General features: G+C 43.3%; 1 protein-coding gene across 1 annotated transcript in view; it reads right to left on the reverse strand.

Moving 5' to 3' along the window:
* SV2C (synaptic vesicle glycoprotein 2C) overlaps positions 1-21,493 on the reverse strand; it is a 215,456-nt gene extending 193,963 nt beyond the window's left edge. Inside the window, exon 1 of the mRNA XM_082624126.1 lies at positions 21,057-21,493. The gene's annotated coding sequence lies outside the window, so the exon portion shown is untranslated. The remainder of the gene's footprint in view (positions 1-21,056) is intronic.
* Positions 21,494-22,063: the final 570 nt, after the last annotated feature.

Genomic DNA, 22,063 nt, shown 5'->3' on the forward strand with positions numbered 1-22,063 from the left:
CACACAGTATGGAGCTTCTGTATCTGGCTGCTTCCACTTTGTATAATGCATTTGAGATTCATCTTTGTTACATTTATCAGTAGTTTGCTCCTTTTCTTTTTTATTAATGAGTAGTATTCCATTGTACAGATGAACCACAATTTGTTTATCCATTCGCCACCTGAAACACATCTGTGTTGTTTCCAACTCTTGAAGATATGAAGAAAGCCTATATAAACATTCACATACAGTTTTTTTGTGTGTGAACATAAGCTTTTATTTCACTTGGGTAAATATGAAGGATGGGGACCAATGGATTGTATAGAGATGCTAAATTTTATAAAAAACTGCCAAACTTTTTTCCAAAGTATCTGTTGCATTTCCACCAGCAATGTTATAAGAGTTCCAAGTGTTCTGCATCTTTGCCAGCACTAAGTATTGTCAGTTTGTCTTTTTTAGTCATTCTAGTATGTATGAACCTTGATCCATACCTGTTCTAATCTCCCATGAATGAAAATGTTATAATAAGTTCCCATCTGTGTATGTGAAATGAACAACAGGCACATATGTAGTTATAATTTGCATTTCCTTAATGAGAAATGACATTGAACATCTTTCCTTGTGCTCATTTGCCATCCACAACTCTTCTTTGGTGAAGTGTCTGTTGAAATATCTTGTCCATTTATTTTTAACATCTTTATTGGAGTGTAATTGCTTTACAATGGTGTGTTAGTTTCTGCTGTATAATAAAGTGAATCAGCTATACATATACATATACCCCCATATCTCCTCCCTCTTGTGTCTCCCTCCCACCCTCCTTATCCCACCCCTCTAGGTGGACACAAAGCACCGAGCTGATCTCCCTGTGCTATGCGGCTGCTTCCCACTAGCAGGAATAAAGACGCAGACATAGAGAATGGACTTGCCCATTTATTTTAAATGGGATTGTTCTCTAATTTCTAAGTTTTGAGAGTTATTTATACATTATGCATACAAGTCCCTTATTGGATAAAAGTTTTGCAAATATATTCACCCAGCCTATGGCTTCTCTTTTTATTTTCTTGATAGTGTCTGAACAGAAGTTCTTAATTTTGATAAAATCAAATTTATCAAGATTTTTTTAATAGACAATGCTTTTGATTTCGTATTGAAGAAATACTTTCCTAACCCCAAATCACAAGCATTTTCTATTATGAGAATTTTCAGAGAATATTTATAATTTTATGTTTTACAATTACTTATATGATCCACTTGTAATTAACTTTTGTTCATACTGTAAGGTATGGATCAAGGGCTTGGGGTGTTTTTTGCCCATAAATGTCCAAAGATTTGTGTACATTTGTTTAAAAAAACTATTCTTTCTCCACTGAATTGTCTCTGTACCTCTTACAAATATTAATTGATCATATGTGTATGGATCTATTTCTAGACTCTTTATTCTTCTGCCAATCTTCTATATGTCTATATGACAAATCAACACTTTGTTGATTTTTATAGCTTTAGAGTAAGTCTTGAAGTCAGGCAATATGAATCCTCCAACTTTGTTCTTTTTCAAAGTTGTTTTGGTTATTCTAGTTCCTTTGTCTTTCCACATACATTTTAGAGACAGCTTGTTGATTCATATATTTTTTAAAAAATCTACCTGGAGTTTTGATTGGGATGCATTGAATCTATAGATTAGTTTGAGGGAAATGGATAGCTTTATTATATTGAGTGTTCCAATCCATGAACACAGTATAGCTTTCCATTTAGATCTTTGATTTCATTCATCAGTGCTTTGTGGTTTTCAGCATAAAGATATTGAACATATTTTGCTAGATTTATAACTAAGTATTTCTTTTTGTGTGCTATTATAAATGGTACTGTTTTCTTAAATTTGAATTGCCAACCGTTTATTGCTCATACTTAATGATACAACTGACTTTTGTATATTAGTTCTAGTAGCTTTTTGTGTGGATTCTTTGGTACTTTCCATGTAGATAACTATATCATCTGTTAACAGGCAGTTCTATTTCTTCCTTTCCTATAACATGCTTTTTATTTCTTTTTCTTACTTTTTTCACTGGCTATGGCTTCTAATATAATTGTGACTATGTGTGGTTAAAGCAGACATCCTTGTCTAGTTCCCAGTGTTAATGGAAAAGCACTCAACCTTCCATCATTAAGGATTATCTTAAGTGTAAGTTTTTGTAGATGTCTTTTATAAGGAAGTTCCCTTTTATTCGGAGTCTGCTGAGAGTTTTTAAAAAAATCATAAATGGATGCTAAATTTTGTCCAATACTTTTTCTGCATCTATTAGACTGTTGATATGATAATTTACATTGACTGATTTTCGAATGTTGAAACAGCACTGTGTTACCAGAATAAACATGGTCATATGATATATTATTCTTTTTATAACTTTCTGGATTCAATTTGCTAGTATTTTGTTGGAGATATTTTTGTCTATGAAGGATACGGGTCTGAAGCTTCTCTTTGTCTAGTTTTAGTAGGAGGGGAATGTCGGCCTCATAAAATGACTTGGGAAGTGTATCCACCTTTGCTATATTCTGGAAGAGCTCAGGCAGCATTGGCGTTATTTCTTCCTCAAATGTTTAGTAGAAATCACCAGAAAGCACATTAGAATTTAGTTGTACCAATCTCATAGAACTGTGAGGGTTAAATGAGATTGTGTACGAAAATAGTCTAGGTGCTATAACAAAGAGCACCCAGACAATAATAAATATTTGCTATTATTATTAGTCTATTAATCCAACTTACTATAGTAGTTAGCATATTGCTAGAAGAGGGTACACCTACCCAGTGAAGAAGCTTATAAGTCACAGGCTGACATGCAAACCCATCTAGGCTGGCAGAAGTGGTTATGGCAAGAACTCCAGAGATTAGCCCAGATTTGAAAGAAAAGAACTTTAGGTTTCTTTGCTACAATCATTACACACCCATTTAAGATACATACCAGAGGGGCATTAAAATTCAAAGGGAATTTCAGCATTATACTATTTGAAACATTTTGCTTTGTAATTGTTCTCTAAATTCCTACATGTCTGAGAAGAACATGCTGCTGTTTACTAAAGTCATGAAATTATGAATGAGCTTAGATGCAGGTGAATAATACCACAAAATTCCTCTCTACTTTGTGTTTCAGTGACTATAAATAGGCATGAGGACTAAACAAAGAATGGTAGATAATGAATCAAAGGTGCTGTAATTTTACAAATCCATTAGACAACATAGTGAATATTTCTGTGGTTTCAACTATGCATTTTTACATACTCCACAGCTTCCTCACACAACCTTATATGGTTTTGCAGACTGACATTATAACAGAATTGGAAGGGACAGGGAATGAAGCATACCAGGTGCTGTAACAAAAAGCACTTGTGTAAATGTCTAACAGAATATTGAGTCAAACAAATGAAAAACAAAATCCAGATCTTCCAAATGCTAAGCTTCCATTGGCTATGAACACAGAGGACCCAAGCCTCGGCAGCCCTAGGCTGGTGATAATCACAGAAGCACATCGATGAAAGAGACTGCTTAAAGTCAGGGTCTTGTTTCCCGTTTGATTAATAATGAACATTTATTGAACACCTCTCAGCAAGGCTACAAGTAAACCATCTAAGCCAAAGAGTCTCTATAATGCTCTTACGGAGCTCCACAGAATACACAGACTCCCCTGGTATATGCAGAGAACCTGAAATCTGAAGCCCCACAGGTATGAATCCATTATTTACAGTTCTGTGACCTTGAGCAAGTAACATATGCTCTCTGAGCTTCGGGCAGGTTCATTTCTAAAATGCACTGCCCTCTACTGATTCATTCCACAAATATTCCTTGATTGTGCCAGGCCCTGGGTCACCTGCTAGGTCCACAAGGATAAACCTTCAAGAATCAAGGCAAGGAAATGAGCATTCACAAACAGCAGCAAGTGTTGTCACTGGATAAGGAGAAGGTGGTTCGGCTGCATGTTGAAAGGGCGTCTAAACTGGACCTGGGAAGATCAGGTTAACACTTCCCTAAGGAAGCTACCTTTAGGTGAGTTTTGAAGGATGTGTGAGAGTTAGCTAGGCGAGCTGTGGGGTGAAGGGTGAAGGCGAGAGCCTCCAGACAGGTGAAAGGCTCAGAGGAGGGACAGGGAGAGCATGGTGCCACCAGGACCTAAGGTAGTTCACTGTGGCCCTAGTAAGAACTTGCTAATTGAACTCAAGGCCATGGGGAGCCACTGGAGACTTTTAATATGAAATGGACATGGTCTTTTTGCGTTTTACAAAGGTCATTCTGAATAAAGAATTGAAAAGGGACAAAACTGAAGGCCAAAGGACCTGTTAGGAAGCTATTGCATTATTCCAAGGGAGAGATGATGGTGGCCGGGATTCAGGGTATGATAAAAACTAAATAACAACTGCCTGGCTGGCATGTGCTGGGAACTCAGCAAATGTTAAGGGCCTGTTAGCAAGCTGCTGCATTATTCCAAGTGAGAGATAATGGCGCCCAGGACTTAGGACACGATAAAAACGCAATAACAAATGTCTAGAAGCATGGCTGGCGTGTGCTAGGAACCCAGCAAATGTTAGTAGCCTTCTTTCTTTCTTCTTCCCTTATAATCTGTCCAGTGTTTTCAAAGGAATTGCCCACTGTGCCAGTGGCCGTGCAAGTAAAATCCTTTTCCAAGGATTAATTTTACAAAGAAATAGTCTTCGTAACAGATACTTTCATATGTCAACAGGGACGAAATATTCTATTTTACCTCTATTTTTAGCCACCTAGGGATGAACTTTCTAGTAAACAATGATGTAAATGCAATTTCTTTGCAACAAAATTGTTAGCATGTCTTAGTTCATTGTAATAATAAGTTTTTATCACTAATATTAGCAGACTTTCCAATCACTGATGATCACATCAACTGTTTAATGTCTTCATAGGGTTTAGACAGCATTGTAAGATTATTTTGACAGTTTCATTTTTGCTTATTGTCTCTCTTCTCCCACTCTGGGATGTAAGTTCCAAGAGAATAGGGACTTTATCTGCTTTTGTTCTCTGTTCTAACTCCAGGAGCTGGATCAGGGCCTAGCACTTAGTACAGGTGCAATAAATACCTGCAGGCTAACTCACAGAATGAGTGAAGAACGGGCGTTCATCTATATGAAGTAACTGAAATTGACCACTCCTAACTGGCATCTCTACCTCAAGCCTCTTCCTACTCTAAGCCATTGCACACCTGATTTCAAATTCACCTTGCTAAATGTATAGTTCTAATAACCATAATTCCCTGCTCAAATTGAGCCCAAACTGCTGCCTTTGACCTTCAAGGAGTCCTACTCACCCTTGCAGCTCAATCTCCCACCACTGCTGACATTCTGGCCCTCACAAGCCTCTCTCCCAGATCCACAGGATCACTTGCCACTCCCCACCTGCCCCCAGTATGCGCTACCTCTACCTCAAACACCTTGCGTCTCCCTCTCTGCCTGATAAAATCCCACCTGTCCTTCAAGATTCATCTCAAAAACAATGGCTTCTGAAGGTTTTCTTTTCTCCTTAAGTCCATAGTTCTCAACAAGGGTGATTTCCAACGCCCTCTACTCCTACCCTGAGATGTCTGGCAATGTTTGGAGATGTTTTTGGTTTTGACAACTGGAGAGGAAAATACTACTGGCGTCTAGTGGGTAGAAGCCAGGGATGCTGCTAACCACCCTAAAATGCACAGCACAGTCACTCACAAAAGAGAATTATTTGGCCCAAATATCAGTAGTGCTGAGATTGAGAAACCCTGCCTTAGGCAAATATCCTTCTGCTGCCTTAAAACCACCATGGAGTTTAGGACTGCTTTCATTGGACTCCCACTGTTTGTTTTACAGGACGTCTATGTAACTTGTCAGAGCCATCCCTCCAAGGTCTGTATGTTTGACATCACATCTCATTTTTCCTAATGAGCATAGCATATCCCCTGCACAAGGGAGATGATCGATTTGTTGACTGAAATTGAATTGAAATTTCTATTTCATTCAATTTTCTACTCAAGTCTATTTTCTCCTGTTTCCTGTTAAGAAAAGGTAGGCACCATCTTTTGTGCATTTACCCTTTTAAATACTTAAATAACTTATCTGTTTTCTTACCTCCAGATAAACTCCAGTACCTTTTAGAATCTCATAAGGAAGAGTATGCTTTAAGGGCAATTACTGGGGCTAAATTGGATTAAACATAGTTTTGATGCTAGTTTCCATTACATACTGTGAACCTGCATTTATTTCATTTAGCATATTGTAGCTTTTGAGGTAATAAACAAATAAATAAATATCCAAGCTTGACCTCCAGTTGAGGTAAAAGGCAGCTTTTCTAAAATCAGGACTAAATAATAAATGCCATGATTTATCTAAAGCACCTCCTTTTCTTATTATCCTAATATTTAACAAAGCTAATAAACATTTGCTGATTTTACAGTTGATTGACATTATAAATATTCACTGAGCATTTTACAAATAAAATATTATGGCCAATCTGCTGAAAGAGCTATACATTTTAAGACTTTTAGCACATTTAAAAAATTCAACTAAGAGTCAGAATTCATATCTGATCCCCAACTCCCAATTTTATCACTTCTAAGACATGAGAAATCTGTTAAGCTAAGGAACATATACACACAAATACACCCTGGTTCTCAGAATTAAGTTTGAAATTTTGAATGAAAGATTCAGCTTGAGTGAAAAGAGGGAAAATCTCACATGATCAGAAAAGATCATCATAAATCCCTCTCACTATTACTAGAAGGTAAGCTGAACTCTTTTGAATATAAACCCAAATAGCCTTCAGGCTAAGGACGAGTGCAGTGGCTGCCGTGACAAGCTGTCACATTAAGAAACTGGACATCCTGATTCCCAATGCTGCCACTGAGAAATGACAAAGAGACGGTGAAAACTGTTATGAAAGGGCATTTTGTGTTGTCATCTGTCAGCCAGACTGAAAATCAGCGATTAGATATCTTTCATGAGAAGGAGGAAACCCCTCCAAGCAGAAAAGCACAATAAGATCAGAAGACCCTGAGAAGGCACTTAACATTGTCATGGTTTCCTGAGTGAAGATGTCACAACCCATCACCACTGGGCAAGAGGAAATGGAGACACACACACACACACACACACACACACACACACACACACACACTCCCTCAAGAGACACACATATACCAGCTAACACGGCCAGCAGGAGGTGCAGAAGTAACCTCAAAAGCACCTCTGGGGGCTTCCCTGGTGGCGCAGTGGTTGAGAGTCCACCTGCCGATGCAGGGCACATGGGTTCGTGCCCCGGTCTGGGAAGATCCCACATGCCGCAGAGCGGCTGGGCCCGTGAGCCATGGCTGCTGAGCCTACGCGTCTGGAGCCTGTGCTCCGCAGCGGGAGAGGCCACAGTAGTGAGAGGCCCGCGTACCGCAAAAAAAAAAAAAAAAAAAAAAAAGCACCTCTGGGAGCCCCAAGAGCTCAGATCCACACTTTATTGCATTTTAATCTTAGGCAAAGATAGTTCATCGTCTGATTTTTTAAATTTTGCAGTACCCAGTTCCAAAACCATCTACTAAGTGGAAAAAAATTCTAAGCCAGCAATTGGACATAGCATGAACCATTATTCTCCATCTTATTTAGGAGCTTTATTAAATGGAATACGATGCTACACCAAATGTCTGATGTGGTCATCAACACAGCACTGTGTAATACGGTAATAATAAGGGAGTGTATAATGCCAAGAAGTTGGGAGTAAATGAATTAATTATTTGTCCCAAAACATCTTTTTAATCTTGGCTCAAGCCACATCAGTGTGTAATTTAGGTGGAGCTCAAATGCCTCCAAATCTTCCATGGCTAGTAGGATTCATTAGTAGCAGCCCTTAAGAAGAATCACATCATCCTCCTGATGTTAAATAAAGCTGCAAGTATAAGATGGCCTGTGCTCCTGGGTCTCACATTCAATTATATTAATCATTGGTTTTCTCCTCAGATTTGCTGGGAAGTGTATGTTAACCTTTACAGGTTTGGATTTTTTTTTTTTTTAACTTACTGCCTTTGGATGTAATCAAACCTTCTTGTGCACACACATCTGTATTCCAAAAGGCAGACACGATCATTACATACTCAGGTTCACAGTAATGAACGCTTGGGAAAACAATTAGCTGTAATGTATTTATCAGTAAATGAGGTCTGCTCCAACAACATGTCCTCTGCTCGCCATAGATAGAGTGTGATGCCCTTATCAATATTCCAACTCTAGAGTAAAAGGCACGCAGAGCGGCATATATCATCCAGTCCTGCGTCGCTTTTTCCACATCTTCTGATTTAGTCCTTCTGAATTACCCTTACATCAATTTCAGTTGATCGGAAAATATTCATACCTTTGACCTATGGACCAAAACAGGTCACCAAGTTTTCACTCCCTCTTTTGTCAGTCTCTTCTGGAAGCAATTCAGAGGCTCCCACTCTCACACACAGAAGACTCTGGCAGGGGACTCCCACAGGATCTATTGTCTGGCCATGGCCTCAGAAAATAATAGTATTTTTAACACAGGGTTAGAAAGGAACCACCAGATTCCTACTGGGCATCCCCCACGGTTGTTGGAACAGCCATCTCGGAACACACCTGTCTGTTTCTTCTCTCCTCTAAGCCTCCCCTGGTCTTGCCCATCACTGGTCAAGATTACAGCGGCACAGTAAAAACTCGGTGCCTTCACAGTCCAAATCCCCAGACTGCCTGAATTTAGGGTGAGCCTCAGAAGCAGAACTATGAAAAAGGCTTGTCTATTCTCTATGGACACGCCATTTCTGTAGGCAGGTCCAGCTCACACTCACCACCCTTCACAAACACTGCTAGAGAGTAATGTGACAACTGTCACAGAAGGCGCATGTTCCCTTCAGGCACGGTGCTAAGATGGAAGAGCCCTCCCTGTGTTACAACCTGCCCCTTCCCACCCCCGAATATAAATTGGCTTATTACACATAGTGCTAATATAGAGAATTTAGAGCAGTCCAACAGCGCCTACTAACACCATATATTTTGCAATGCCTTATTAAATAATTTTCAGATGAAATAACCTATCTGCACACATAAATTTAAAATACCTATATAATATCCTAACAGTAATAAGGCGAAATCAAACAAATAATAATGTTTAAAAATATGTAAATGTCCCAGTGTAACAACTTTAGAATATAAAATGAAGACAAGAGATGCTTGCTTCTTTCTTTATTTTTTTAGTATTTATTTATTTATTTATTGGCTGTGCCAGGTCTTAGTTGCAGCATGCGGGATCTTTAGTTGTGGCATGCATGCAGGATCTATTTCCCCAGCCAGGGATCGAACCAGGGCCCCCTGCATTGGGAGCATGGAATCTTACCCACTGGACCACCAGGGAAGTCCCAAGAGATGCTTGCTTCTAAATGTAGAATCACCATGAATGCAAAAACCACCAATGAAGACAAATATAGGTGAGCTTATTAGCAACTTAAATATCACAACTAGTGTTTTGTTACTACTGGTGATGTGATGTTTGGAAATGATGAACAACTCTTGGTAAGATTTTAAATAAAACAAAATAAAGGGCTTCCCTGGTGGCGCAGTGGTTGAGAGTCCACCTGCCGATGCAGGGGACACAGGTTCGTGCCCCGGTCTGGGAAGATCCCACATGCCACGGAGCGGCTGGGCCCGTGAGCCATGGCCGCTGAGCCTGCGTGTCCAGAGCCTGTGCTCCACAATGGGAGAGGCCAGAACAGTGAGAGGCCTGCGTACCACAAAAAAAAAACACAAAATAAAATCTTCCCTTGATTTATAAGCAGTTTGACTCCTGTATATAAAAACTATATAAAAATACTTGTGTTTGGGCTTCCCTGGCGTGGTGGTTGAGAGTCCGCCTGCCGATGCAGGGGACACAGGTTCGTGCCCCGGTCTGGGAAGATCCCACATGCCACAGAGCGGCTGGGCCCGTGAGCCATGGCCACTGAGCCTGCACGTCCGGAGCCTGTGCTCCGCAATGCAAGAGGCCACAACAGTGAGAGGCCCGTGTACCGCAAAAAAACAAAAACAAAAACAAAAAAAAACTTGTGTTTATATATAAAACAGAAAAAAGGTCTCAGCTTAAAGTAATAGAAACAAAATTTTCACCTAAATGGGTATCTATTAAGACACTGGAAAGTTGTACAGTATGTGAGCCAGTGCTTTGTTATATGTAACTGTCCTGTGTATTCTGTCTTTGGTCAATGGAATGTGGGCTGAAGGGACAAGGTTCAGAGCCTACCTTAAGAGGCATCACAAGTTTCCACTCACCTTTCTCATACTTCTGCCATCTCCATGCAAAAACATATGAACTGGATAGCCAATTGTTCCAAGGAGGATTAAAAACCTGAACCTAATCTGCAACTTAGAGAAAACCCAGCAAAGTGCAACCTAGATCAGCCAGCCCCAAGCCAATCTACAGATGCATGGGTGAAAAGAAATGATCATTGCTTTCAGTTACTAACTTTTAGAGTGGTGGTAAGGCAGCATGACATAGTAATAAATGTCTGGCAAATACCTGCCCACCAGCACAGGCAGTAGGGGCAAGTATGGTTAAAGGAGAAATAGAAAAGTCAATGAGAAATTCATGATGCTGGACAGGGAACAGGTGGACACTGGGAAAAAGAAGGACTGGGTGGGATCTAGGGAAAAGGTAGACGTTAATTGGTGCTATATAAACACACAATGCTGAGTCACTAGCTGTATGAGTCACTGGGAATTGGGAGAGTCCTACACGAACCACACCAACAGGTATCTCAGGAGCTCACTCTCCTACAATCACCTTGAAGGACAGAATAGGTAAAGTCTGCCACAGTCTGACAGATTCACGTAAAGGCAGGCAGAGATGAAATGAGGATTGATTAAGGCCCATGGATGTCACAAAATAAAACCCGTCATCAAAATTCAAATCGTGGTTCATTTACCCTTTCAGATTATAAACACGGATAGCATTAAATAACCAGTAGGCCCACCGAAGGCTCATGGGTATTTGATTTTTGTCAACATTTTTGCCTTCAAAGGAACTGGTATCTTCTACAAACTTGGCTTCTAACATTTAGACATTTTTAGAAGTAATTAAATATATCTGTCACTCTACTTACTAATGTTCTGAATTTTTAGGGTTATTCAATGTTAAATAGAAAAAATAATGAGTTTTTTAAATTACATATAACCACAGGCAATGATTACAGGTTCAAATGACATAGGGATGCATTTCAAATAATTCATATATATTTTTTAAGATCTTCATATAACACCACATGACTCCATAAAGTTTCTAGAATCTACACAAAAAAATTGACTAAGCTTTTAACTAGTCAAAGCAATGAAGAAAATACAATTAGATACAAGAATCACAGAGTTCACAAAATAAAAACAAAGCAGTGATTATAAGTAACTATGCAATAAATTTGACAATCTGGATAAAATTAAAAAAAAATTTTTTTTTCAATGCAGCTTACCAAAACTGACACAAGAAGAAACAGAAACCAGCTCAGTGCTTTGTGACCACCTAGAGGGGTGGGATAGGGAGGGTGGGAGGGAGGGAGACGCAAGAGGGAAGAGATATGGGAACATATATGTATAACTGATTCACTTTGTTATAAAGCAGAAACTAACACACCACTGTAAAGCAATTATACTTCAATAAAGATGTAAAAAAATGATTTTGTAATTAATCAGAGGCTTAAAAGCATTAAATTCTATACACATTCATATGAAATTTCAGCACGTTAGAAACAGAAGGAACCTTATCCAATCTGATGAAAGTGGAGATCAAATGACAGAACTGTCCATGAGGGACCTAGACTTGGGTCACAGGCAGAGCTGTCCTGTAGCTAGTAGTGTGGAACAAATTAGGGACCATTTTCTCTGACTATGGCATGTTGTGAAGTGGGAGTTTGGGCATCTAGAGACAGCATAGCCATGACATGCTCATGTCCACTGGCAGGGGTAAGGCTCTGGCAAGCAGTTTCCCAGACGATGGGCATGAATAAAATGGGCATCTGGGCAGGACAGGGAGAGCTGTGTTAGACGCCTCCAGAGGACTGAAGTCAGGATAGCAGAAGGGGTTATGACTGGAAGGGACATGCAAGGGGCTTCTGGGGCACTGGGAATAATCTCCTTCATGATCTGGGTGCTGGTTAAAGAGATGCGCTCAGTTTATAAAGATCAATTCAGCTATTCGCTTTTAATATGTGCACTTTTCTCTCTGTGTATTACACTGCCATAAAAAAGATTTTAAAATAATTTAAAAGGGTTTTAGCCTCTATGTGTCCAGCGCCAGGCGTTACAAAGATCCCAGTGACTTGGCCTCTTCCCTTGAAGTTCAAGGGACTCAGTCTAGGGACTCCTGAGCCAAGGGACTCAGGAAAGCTCCTGTAGAGAGGCCACAATAACACAGCGTGAAAAGCACTCCTTCAGTGTGGCTGCAAGGGGACTGGGAGAGTCAGAGAAAGGGGCCCGAACTCTGCCATGGAGGGTCATGAAAAGTGAGTTTTAAGCTGAGGCTTGGAGGACGGGTAGGAGCCTTTTCCATGGACCAATGTGCAGATGTTGGGAAGGGGAGGAGGAGAGGTGGTGGGAGGGAAGACATTCCAGGTCCACGAGAAGAGAAGATAAAAGAACTGTCAATTGGGCTTCCCTGGTGGCGCAGTGGTTGAGAGTTCGCCTGCCGATGCAGGGGACACGGGTTCGTGCCCTGGTCCGGGAAGATCCCACATGCCGCGGAGCGGCTGGGCCCGTGAGCCATGGCCGCTGAGCCTGCGCGTCCGGAGCCTGTGCTCCGCAACGGGAGAGGCCACAACAGTGAGAGGCCTGCGTACCACAGAAAAAAACAAACAAACAAACAAAAAACTGCCAGTCTCCAGTCCCATCAAATACACAGTCACAGTAGAATAAATAATGTCCCTCAAAACAAAACATGCAGCCTATTAATATAGGCTTATGACAGCTATTGGACACGTAAGACTTACTGAGAACAGAGGTGGCGGGAGGAGGGAGGTCCTCAGCTTTAACAACCTAGGTCAGCAATGAGCAGTCATTCTCAAGGGCCATTGTATCAAACGTTTATAGGTATCTGCCTTTTTTCATTCAAAATGAAAATAGTTTTTATGGAACATAACTAATTTATGTTCTCACAACTTTGATTACCTTACTGATATTATGGACTAGAAAAGTATCCACAGGAGAAACTGGCATTGCTTTCTACCACTTAAAAATTAATTGAGACATATTTATATTTATTAAATACATTTGAGAAATAGCATCACAGGGACATCTTGAAATTAACTTTCACCACCTTTACTGATGCCTTAATTATAAAAGTAATATGTGCTTATTGTTGAAAACTCAAATGATTGAGAAATGTATCAAGTAAAAGTGTCAGGTCCTCTCCATCTTTTACCCCAAATAGTTTGGTCTTCATCCTTCCAGACTTTTTAACGTACCTTAATTTTTTAATAGAGACATAACAAATATTCTGGTTAATAAACTTCTCTATTTTTAACTAATAACATATCTTCAAAATAGTTCCAGTACGTATAGCTTCACCTCATTCGTTTCAATGGCTGTGTAATATTTCATTATTTAAATGCACTGTAACTGATGTAAACATCCTCTGATGAGCACTTAGGTTGTTTCTAATTTTTCACTATTGCAAATAATGATGCCATGAACATCCTTCCAAAGTTCTGATGATTTATCTGAATATTCTGATACCTCTTAGTATGTCTAAAAGGGAGGGACTAAGACGTCTCCCAGGAAAGGGCTCACCCCAAGCGAAAGGCAATTTCAGACCCACTATTTATAATCCTAGGACAATGGGCCAGCATCAGCAGGGACAAGTAAATGTGAATACAGGACACTGTGTCACTTGAAGTGTCCTTTCACCAGCCCCCCAGCATTCACACATTCTCTAAGCTCCCCAGGGACATTAAGAGTGCATGGTGGCATCAGCAGAGTCTACAGTACTGGAGCCAGGACGTCCTGGGCAAAGGGAAGCAGGTTTGGCAGCACTGTAGTGATGTTGCTGCAGGGAACTAGGGACAAGGACTGCAGGAGTGACCCCTAAGGATCCAAAGAAACAGTGAGGAATCAAAGAAACAGTGAGAAATCTTTAAAGAAGGCTGGGAATCCACAACTGGGGGAGGAACAGAACTGGAGAAATGACTGTAGAGGCTACTGTGGGTCTATAATTCTACCTCTACACTGATGTGGCCAATAGGAAACCCAGGCTGCAGATTTAATTGGATACTTCCAAAAATAATAATCTTTATGCTTAAATTATTTGTGTGTTCAATGCAGCTCCTTCTGTGTTTAATGTGCAAGAACTGGGGGCATGCTGTCACGTGTTAAAAATAATAACAGTATGAGGGCAAACTTGAGAATGGCCCCATGGAATCACTGGAGTCACTTCTTAACTACAAACACACATAAGCACAAAAATGTCATAAAGAAAAACAGGGCATGCTTAGAACTATTAAAAAGTAATATTAAGATGAGTATATTTTAAAACAGGCTAGTCAGAGCTTGAAATGACAAAGTGGGTCACCTTCTCTACCCATTGCCAAAATGCATGGCTGTTCCCTCCTGCAGAGGCTCCAGTGCTATGTGACTCATCTGAGTAATTTAGAGCAAAGAACAAACATCTCGGATATTTCTCTTAGTAAAATTTCAACCTTCCAAGATCACTATTTATCTTGGGTGAACCTGCAGATTTAAAAACCTGAATATTGGAGGAGATAGTATCTAAAACAACTGCTGGTGGTCCTGATTTTCCTACAAAGGCAGACCTGAAACTTCAAGATCCTGTTTCAGCAATCGCAGGAGCAGCTATGGGGAGGGAAGGCCCACGGAGGTGACCTAAGAATAGGAGACCTAAGGCTAGTTCTTCCAAAGTTTCTGATGCTCAGTCAAAGGTGTGGACACATGGGGTGGTCGTAATCAGGTGAAGACAGTGCAAAGGACATTGGTTCAGTCAATTATAAGCCACGTATCTGGGGAAAATCACAAGTTCTCTGAGTAATGAGAGCTGCCAGGGTCATTATGAAGACGAAATATAATGCTCCCGATGCATGTGCTAAATGCAAATGTGCATAGGTTACCAGGATCCACAACATAACTGGCAAGGTCCAATGCAAAAGGAAAACGGGGGACCTTGTTCAACGAATTTCAAAAGGTGAAGGCAGAGCATAAATCAAACAAAAGGCCCTTCCAAGTGTGAGACCCTGTGTGACTGCACATGCCACAGGCCCATGAAGCCAGCCTCAGGAGTCACCATTCCACAGATGGGTGCACCGCTATAACTGCATAGCTGAATCTCCAGAGTACTGTGCATTTGGTAAATATTCCAGAAGCATTCAGGATTGCATTATAATAAAAAGGAAGTAGATTTCCTACATTAAAATGGAATCCTTTCACTTTACAAGACAAACGTTAGGAGAAGAGAAAAGGCACCTTTTAATGCACAGTGCCTACAAAGCAACATGCTAGGCGCTTTATGTATATTTTCCCTATTTAACTTTCACACACAATCCTAAGAAGTGGATATAAAAATGACCTTTTCACAGCTGGAGAAATTAAGGCTCTGAGAGGTTAAGAAACTTGTCTATGGTTACACCATTTTTCTCAAACAGCTCATTAATTCATCTGACAGCATTTACTGAGCTCTTTAGACACTGGGGAGAAAACAGCAAAACCAAACAGCCACCTCCCTCTAATCCTGTCCTTGGCCTCCTGGAGCTTAACGGTTTAGTCAGGAGAGATAGATATTAATGAAAGAATCTCATTTTTTTAAAAAAGGGAAATGGTAAAATTAATGAGCTTTATAAGCAGAGTTGCCAGATTTAGCAAATAAAAATACAGGATGCCCAGATAAATTTAAATTTCATATAAACAGTAAATCATGTTTTAATATAAATATGTCTCATGCAATATTTGAGACATTTATGTTAAAAGTGAATTCAGATTTAACTGAACATTCTCTTTTTCTCTGACAACCTTATATATAAGGAAAAGTACACTGTGATGGGAGAGGGAATTTTAACCTCACAAAAGAGGTTTGGGAGGCTTCCCCAGAAAGAGAAGACTGGACTAAAATCTGAGTTACATAAAGCATTAACGTGACAAAGGCATGTTGGAGCAGGTGATAAGGTTGCCATGGGAGCTGAAGACTGATGTTTGAAGTTGCTAGGATGGGAGAGCTTTGGGGGTTATGTAACATGAGGTTACGGAGGTGAGCTGGGGCCAGACCCCCTAGAGCCCTGAAGGCTGTGAAGGCTAAGGTTTTCAGTCTTTATGCCACTGGACTGACCGGTTACATACGATGCTTGCTCTGCCTAGGCCCATCTGTCTCCACAGAGTCCTTCCCAAACCCCTGCCTCACTCACTCTGCCTCTGACTTACCAAAGAAGTTAGCCATCTTGAATCCTCCTTGTCAGCTAGAATGTGATTTCTCTGAGAGCTTCAGGTAGATAGTCCACAAATATCAAAGAGAACAACAGAGCTTAGAAAGCCCATGCATTCTGGGTCCTTGCTGCACTGCCCAGTACTAGTTCAAGTGTTCCTACAACTGTGGTCCCCAAACGACAGCATCCAACCCACATGGCAGAGCCTGATAAACAGCATACTCCGGGCCCACCCATGAAACCACTCATTTAGAATGTCTAGGATGGGGCTCAGAGACCTCCATTTGAACAAGCTCCCCTGGAAAGTATGATACACATGACTATTTGAGAGCCCTGATCTATTAAGCTATTCTAGGATTCTAGTTCATAAGATTTTCAAACAGTGGCAAATGACAGGAGAAAGCACTTAGTCTAACTTGTCATAAATCTCATTGTGCTCTTGAACTGTAAGAGGGCCCAAGTGCTATAAGAAGACTAAAAGCCATCAATATAGTTCTCAGTGTCTGGTCTTAATCATTTCTATTACATACGGTTCACAGGAAAAGATACAGCAGGCATGGTGTGCATTAGGTAGTCAAGAGAAAACATTTACAATGTTGTCACATTAAATTGATCTGAATATCCACTTTATGTCAAGCTGAGATTATTATTTTTCAAATTTGGTCTTTTAAAAACATTTAACTCATACCCCTCATGGCATAATACAAAATCTAATAGACTAATTACGCTACAAAAACAAAGCCCATAGCCCCATGTAAAATTTCAGTATGAGTTAATCAAAAACATTTCTTATATTCTATTTATAAGAAAAGTTCAAATTTAAACTATAACTCATCATATATTTCTGTATTTCACAGAGGAAAAGAATATTAGCACCAGAAAGGACCAAACCATCCAATTCACCCCCTCCATCCATTTCATTTTGTTCACTTCGTCCCAATAAGGGAAGCCATCGTGATATGCAACCACTACTGACCCTTCCTAATTACAAGGGGTGTTTGTGATAAAACTAAATGGTGTCTTTATACCCTCTTACATCTTTTCAGCCAGAATTAAAACAGTAACTTCATCTTCCATTGTTATTTCAGCTGTGTCAAAAAGAAAGAAGCTTCGAGTTCTGTCCACTGCAACATTTTGCAATGGCTGCTCAATAGAGCTGGAATTTAAAAAGCAAAACCCAAAATAATTTATCAACGTTGGACCAAAACTGCATGAGCGGGCTGGGGGTGAGGAACTGCCTCTCCTAGGTTTACAAACAGACTTCATCTAAATGATGAGTTTGTGTTAAACGAGCAATGATATACATGTTGTAAACCATGGCTCAGACCGAAACTTCAGCATCATAGAGCCAAGAAGCACTGGTGAATCACAGATCTTCCCCTGATGCAGCCACAGAAAATAAAAAGGACATTTTAACTTTTAGTCCACAGAAATCTACCATCATGAGTAACATGAAAAACAACATAGTGATCTGCTTAGGAAGGCATTTTGACACATCAGATGTTTTCATTCATGAAATATGTCATCAACAAGTTTCCCTCAGAAGAAGAGCTAATATCCCTAATTATAGGAAATGGATTTTCTGGTACTCGTGGTCACGTAATATACTGCAGATTTTGATGCCTTTTGCGGTAATCGCCTTGAGGGTGGAAACTGCATCCTGTTCTCTGAGGGACCTTCCACACTTACGGAATATGACAGCATTAATAATGAGTAGGATTTTTACCTAAAAGCTTGTCAGCTAGTCTGCCGCTCACACCAGAGAAGCTACTTTTAAATGTCACTGGGTCATGAAAAATAAATTTGATTTCTCTACCACATCACCAAAAACATTCAGATGTAATCCAGAGCTTCTCCCCCACCCACCTTCTCCAGACAGCCAGCAGCTAATGGCATTTGATTTTATATTAGACTGCTAGGAAAAGTCTATTGTCTGCATTTGCTGGCATTGAAGGCCAAGTTTCATTAAAGGAACAGTGCCCAAGGAAGTCTCCAGAATTTTTTTTAAAAGATAAGTGTTTTCTTTCTCCTTAAAGGGACTTTGTTTCATAATATTTTCCATTCATAGAGAATCTGTATGTCCAAAACTCTCTGAGACTCTTTTGTCCCCAAAACAACTTTTTAATAAGAGCTAGTCTCAGCTATTTTTCACATTTCTCAAACAGGGAGGATGAACCCAAGAGGGTAAGTCACTTGCCCATAACCTAAGGTGACATAACATAATACTTGGGAAAATGAGACCAGGATCTTTGTCTGTGGGCTCTTTAATAACTGCTTTTCCTCCTTCCTCCCTTAACCCCACCCCACTATCCCCCTGCGTTCCCTTTGCCACACGTACGGCAGACTTAGGCTCATTCAGGAAAACCAGTAGAAAAACCTCTGCCATTAGGTTTCCAGAAAGTAGGGTCCTTCTTTTTTGTTAATATATAGAATGAAACATGGATTGGGCTTTTTATTCTCTACCACGGAATGCATTTGTAGTACTGTTTTTAACATATTTTTAGGTTATAAAGGAGGAATGCGACACATCGTTTTGCAAGCCTTTCTCAGCTCCACTTAGAGGCCAGGCCTCCTGACAAAACTCCTGAAGAATGGCGAAGGAATGGATTAGCCTTACGATATCTCAAGAACCTCAACATCGAAGCTTTCACATGAAAACTTGCCGCGAGCACGAGGCCTTTCGGAACGTGCCACTGAAAATGAGTGGATGTCAAAGAGATTAATGCCAAATCCTCCTCCAGGATTAAGGATCAGAATTAAACTGAAACGGGCTTCCCTGGTGGCGCAGTGGTTGAGAGTCCGCCTGCCGATGCAGGGGATACGGGTTCATGTCCCAGTCCGGGAGGATCCCACATGCCACGGAGCGGCTAGGCCCGTGAGCCATGGCCGCTGAGCCTGCGCATCCGGAGCCTGTGCTCCGCAACGGGAGAGGCCACAACAGTGAGAGGCCCGCGTACCGCAAAAAAATAAATAAATAAAAATAAATAAACTGAAACAACTTTCTTTCTAGCGCTGTCAGTCAGCTAAGAATGAAGGGAGGAGGTCCAAGGAGAGGGGAGACCATCAGGGAATTCCTGTGGTGGCGCCCTGAAAGACGCCCCATCTTTTCGGTCCCCCGGGGAGCGCCCGGCCGCTGCGGCGCCTTCCCGGCACTGCGGCGCACTGCGGAGCCTCCTGCCCACCCGCAGCCCCGGCCCGGCGGGGCTTCGGTAGCCGCCCGGCGCCGCCGCCGCCGCCGCCGCCCGCCCCCGCAGCAGTCTGCCGGGTCCCGCCCTGCCCTCCCGTCCCCACCCCCACGCCGCGCCGGGTCGCGGCTGTCCGTGCCGGGTGCGCTGCAGGGCATCCATCACCCGAGAGCCTTTGACGCACACGCGCGCGCTCCCGGACCGAGACTCCGGCGCCTCCCCATCCTCCGCCCCCGCCCCCGCCCCCGGGTCTGCATTTGCATCACTCGCACACGTAGCCGTTGACGCTAACGCCCTCCCCTACCCCACCACCCACGCTCCACCTCCCCCCGACCCCGGCTCCAGCCTTCCAGGCAGCACCTCCAGCCCCTGGGACTCAGCCCTCCCTCTCCGCCTCCGCGCGCCGGGCGCTTAAGGTCCCCGCACGCCCACACTAAGGCTCTGAGTTCTGCATCTGCGGCGAGGTGCCTGCTGCCCCCTGCCAAGTTCATCACCATATTCCGCAGTCCTAGTGGGCCCAGCCCGGGGCGGTCCCCTAGGCACTCGAGAAAAAAGTCTTCCCAGTTCTAGAACCCAGGAGGAGGGGAAAGAGCCCGCCAAGAGAAAGGGTCAATTGGGTTGGGTGATCACCTCCACAGCCCTCCTCACCACCTGAAATCACTTGGATAGTTAGTTTACGGGTGATGGCCCCTCTCCCAGCTGAGCCTCAAGCCAGTGAGTCTATTTCGCTGTGCCTGGCCACAGTAGGCGGTCAATAGGTTATTACTGAATGAAGGCGTAATGCAGGCAAGCGCAGACACTCACAAACAGCCCCGCGGGTTTCCCTGCTCTCCATCCCTCGCTTGTGCTCTCGTAGACGCTAGGCAGGGGCTTCGGGGATTTATGTGGAATAGTTTTTAAATCCCCGATGTTTCTTTTAGGCTCCCGCAGAGCCTACTGCGGCTGCTTTCGCCCTCCCGCCACCCACACGTCTGCAAAGGGATTCCCGGCTAAAAGTTGAGCCCAAGGCTGGGTGGGGATACAGGTCGCGTAGCCGGCCAGGGTTTAGGAGCTGCTTGTTTTAAATCAGCCTCCCCCTGACCGTCGAACCACGCAAGCAAAGGATGGTGGAGGTCCCTACAGAAGGCGAGCGTGGCCCCCACATCCCCGCGGCTGCCTACCTGCCTCCCCCGGGGATCTGGGATAAAGTGCACCCGCATCCCCTGACCTACCCCGGGCAACCGGGGGTCACTCCATCTGCTTTACCCCAGACTTCCTCGGTCCTGCTCCAGCGAAGGCGCCCGGCCGGGCAGCACCTGGCACCTGCAACCCCTTCCCCGGGGGCAGGTGGGGCAAAGTTGCTCTTCTAAAAAGCTACGAAAAGTTCCCCAGGCTGCAGCGCCCGGCCAGCGGGTCCGGAAAGGAAATAAAGTAGCGTAGGGAAAACCCGCCAACGCTGCCGGGGTCCCTCACTCACCGCTCCAGTCGCCGGGGACCCCCTGCCCAGGATGGTGTCAGCGCTTCAGCGGCGGCCGCCGCTCGGGCTCGCTCCTCGGGGCCGCCTCCTTCTGCCGCTCTCTCCTGCAGCGCACGGAGTGGTGACTCCTCCGAGCGGGTCAGCGGCGAGAGGAGGGGCGAGAAAGTGGCTCGGGGCTCGCACTCTGCGGACCTCCTCCGCCGCCGCCGCCTCGCCTCCGCCCCCGCGGTGCTGCAGTGCCCGGAGACGGCGTGGCGCGAGTACTAGCGGCGCGCAGGGAGGGAGTCACTGCGCGCGTGGGAGGCGCGAGCTACGCATGATTTGCTGCGGGGTGGGCTGACGCGCCCCGGGAAGTCTGGGTGCGAGGCGCTGCAGCTGCGCGGGATGGGGGTGGGTAGGGCCACCCTCAAGTCGCTGGTACTTTTGGAGAAGTCAGGGCTCCGAGTTCGCAACAGAATGATGGAAAGGGCCCCAGTTCTTAATTAGTCACTGGGTGTGACTATGCATTGCGCACCCGCGGGCGGCGCTTCGAGTCTGTCCCGTGGGACAACAAGGAATTCTGAGTGCTGGACCCGGCTAGTGCCAGGGGCAAAAGGATTTGCCTCCTATTTCTGGGCCTGGGGCTGACCTGTTAACTTTGACTCGGCTTCCTGGGAGCCCCCAGGCTGGGCGAGGTTGCCTATTCCTCCTCCCCACCGCCACGCTGACAGACAAGTCGAGGCAAGCCTTGGGGCGCAGCAGGAGCAGACAGGTGGAAACTTTGCCTGGCGCCTCGCGTCACCCCAATGCCAAGTAGGGCCAGATAGCCGGACTCCCAAGCAGACATTTGAAATGGCCTTTTGGGGGGAAACTACCTTATAAAATTTTCTTTTTAAATAGCCAAGGGAATTTTGTATTTTTAGGAACATTTCGCCCCTCGCAGTGCTGGAGACCCCAGCTGGAGCTTCCCCCATTTCAAAGCGGTTGGGTTCAGCGGCTCGGGAGAAACCTGCCTCGAAGAGGCCACA

The sequence above is a fragment of the Mesoplodon mirus genome (assembly GCF_964341445.2).
Source record: "Mesoplodon mirus genome assembly, chromosome: 5".
Classification (NCBI taxonomy): domain Eukaryota; kingdom Metazoa; phylum Chordata; class Mammalia; order Artiodactyla; family Ziphiidae; genus Mesoplodon; species Mesoplodon mirus.